This window comes from Entelurus aequoreus, linkage group LG16, assembly GCF_033978785.1.
Source record: "Entelurus aequoreus isolate RoL-2023_Sb linkage group LG16, RoL_Eaeq_v1.1, whole genome shotgun sequence".
NCBI lineage: Eukaryota > Metazoa > Chordata > Actinopteri > Syngnathiformes > Syngnathidae > Entelurus > Entelurus aequoreus.
The window spans coordinates 11,585,162-11,588,760 of NC_084746.1; positions in this window are offsets into that span (position 1 = coordinate 11,585,162).

A 3,599-nucleotide genomic window follows, 5' to 3' on the forward strand; every position below is an offset into this window, starting at 1 on the left:
GTGATTAACATGTAGTTTCAAAACATTTGACCAGGTTGTACAACTGTAATAAGTGTAGATATAAGTATTGAATACGATACAAATCAAAAGTAGATTACTAATTTAGTGTTAATATTTGAGTGGGCCTGGGGCCCCTCTTTAGTGGAAAAGAAGGTTAAGAAATGTAATTATTAACCATTTTTAAGGTACGCGTGTGAAGGTATGGAGGGGGCTCGCCTTGACATGAAATGCAAGATAAATATTATCTCCAAAGAAGGTCCTTGGCGTACTTTGTGTTGCATTTTAAATGTAAGAAAAGCACATTTATAATCAAAGTTTGATGGGGTGATAGCCCAAGTGTGCCTAATGAAGTGGCTGAATGTTTTTCTTATGCTTCAGTTTGCTAATCTGAGCACGTCGCCTTGCTCGCCGGTCACATGTTGCATCTGATAGTGCGTCTCCAGCTGGACTGACTAAAGAACAAACATGGCTTAATTATGACAAGTGTTGGATTTCCTGCACTGGGTCAGGTTCTTCATGGTGCATGGGTCTGTGTGGACCCCCTGCTGAGCTCTAAAGCAAACACACTCCAGTCCAATTAGACCTCACAAACATATTCGATTCCACGCTGGTTTCTCCAAACAAACACTAACCAAGTTGTTGTGAAAATTGGACAGAGTGGGGATATTTTTCCCAAACATCGTTTAGTCTCAGGTGCAAAACAAAGGATTTCAGTAGCACAGGTGAAGACCCAAAGCACGGCAACGTGGGTTTGGTTTGACTCGGTACTCTCAGTCAGAGAGAATTCACCATGCCTCATCTTTCCTTATCTTTACTGCCGCTCTAAAGAACATCTGTCTCAGCTTTTATTATTAAGGATACACCCCATTAAGGCAAGAGTTACGTAAGATGTTCAGTCAGGAACATGCACACTTGCAAACATGTGTTATCATCTGTGCTTGACAGAAAGAAGATACTTCCTTTACTGCCTGGAACGCCATCACAACCTCCTCAAAAGCGAATATGAATGAATGTAGAAAATGGATGGATCGCTATTCATAGATGACTCAAAATTAATTGCAGATAAATATCATTTTCCGTCATTGAAAAGTGTGCCCTAAATACATCATTTTCAAGTAGTTGGGACTGTACAACAAGTTAGCTTTAATGAAATGTTTTTTAAACAAACAAGCTTTTAATGAGAAATTTAAAAAAATACCTACAATGCGTTGGTGTCTTGCCAGATTTTGGATTTTGTAGGTATACTGAATTTGTATTCCTGCTGTAGAAGCACTTGAATTCAGAGGAGGAGCTACACCGTGTTTGGATACCAGTTTCATGTATTATTTACCAGAGGTGTGGACTTGAGTCACATGACTTGGACTCGAGTCAGACTCGAGTCATGAATTTGATGACTTTAGACTCGACTTGACAAAATGTAAAGAGACTTGCAACTCGACTTAGACTTTAACATCAATGACTTGTGACTTCACTTGGACTTGAGCCTTTTGACTTGACATGACTTGCTACTTTCCCCAAAACCTAAAGTTTAAAAAGTTATTTGGGAGCGCTCCGTAGCTTTCATTTTGTACGTGTCTGTCTATCAGCGTGTGTGCTGCGTGTCAGCGTGTGTGCTCTCAGTACAACAGCCAATCAAATTAGATCTACATTGTTTTCATCACACAGCATTGATCCAATCAAATTGCAGGACAACCAATGAACAAGAGTTGTCAAACAATGCGCCAGTGAGAAAGATTTATACCAAAGTTGGTTTCGTTCGGGTATAAAAACTACGACTTGGTCAACAAAAAACGAATTGCCGGATGCAAATCACGCAGTTCGAATATTACAGACGGAGACGCAACAACTTCCAACTTCGTTCGACATTTGAAGTTGCACATAGAAGGGTAAGTTTTGAATGTAAGCTAACGTTTATTGGCTAAGTAACATGACTTTTATTTGCTGTGTAGTTAAATCAGTGAGGCTGTAAACTCACTGCTAACGTTATAACCATAGACATCTTATAAGTAGACACAGCATCGAGCGCTACTGCCTACTGGCGCAGACGAGACGCGGGGCCGCCATCTTGGAGTGGTGATCCGCTCCACTCAGTGCAATTCATTTGGCAGGAGCAATGAACTGTCAGCGCATTTAATTCATTTTACCTCACTGAATACCACTCGTTTTCACGCACTTTTTTGTCATACGTGTAGCTATGATAACGGACAAATGTTTTATTATTCATAGTTTGCTTAACAGTAATAGAATATTCTTATATGCTATAAGTGACCAGACGTCCGAGATCAAAACTGGGAATATAAGCCCAGAGAAGGGGGAAAAAAAAGGTCAGCTATTTTTAAGTTGAAGAAACAATATAATTACGTTATATATACATGCGTATATCCTACATAAACAATGTATGAATACATTAGATATCTATATATCTTATAGACCGTATCTCTGTTGCTGCAGCAGCAGAGAGTTTATTCTGTCTTGACACTTTGTATTGATATTTTGTATTACATTCTTCCCTTAAATGATAATGTTTACAGTGATTGTTATATATGTATTTTTTATGTATGTCGCTTTGGATAAAAGCGTCTGCCAAATACTTAAACATATATAAACACCTGAAAGTCTTTATATCAGCTAAAACCACCAATCTGTTTCACTGGATTCAGAATAAATCCAAATGCTGTCTTACCCAACAATGTTAGTATTTGAATATTGTTACTTGAAGACTTATTCCTGGTTACAATTATACTGTTAAGAAAGTATTGTCTTATATTTTGCCTAAAATGAGAATGCATTATAATCAGTGGCGGCTGGTGAATTTTGTTTTAGGTGGGGCTGAAAGTTTGTAAACCAAACCCCTGCAGGGGTGTCATCCTCCCCCAGAAGATTTGTTTGTGATTTTCACATACAAATATTGAAGATCTTTGCTCCTTCTTAACTCTGTGGTAATGTTATTTTCATAAAATACAACCAAAAGTACATTAATGTTAAATCTTACTTGTGAAAAGTAATCCCCCGATTCCTATTTTCAACAGTCCGCTCATTTGAGCAGGAAAACGCTGAACACCATCTTTGTTTTCTACCTGTCAACTGTCAGTTTAGGCTGCTCGCCGGCTCCTCATCACCACTTCAAGATGCAATTTGCTCGCGTCACAGCAACCAATACTGCGTCTACTTATAAGATGTCTATGGTTATAACATCATTTCAAACACAGCAATATGTTGCGTCCACTGCAGTTTGCTTCCTTATTCATACTTTTTGTCAAGTGATTTTTTTAAGCAGGGTTGCATGAGGTACCTACACTTAACGTTACGTTAGTCAATGTATCACACACAGTAACATAACGTTAGACGGCGGTCAGCAGCACCGCATATTTTAGCCACCTACAAAAAGACAAACATACTCAAATAAAGGTCAGTTAAAATGTATACTATATTAAGAATATGTGTACATATTGCATAGGGCCCTGACATCTAAAAAGTACAACTCTGTTCATTGTTGTGTTCATGTATTTATGTTTTTCATGTGTACGCACACATCAACACACATACAGTATGAGATGAGATCAATGAGATCAGGTAAGAACAGGATAGAAACTGCTGTG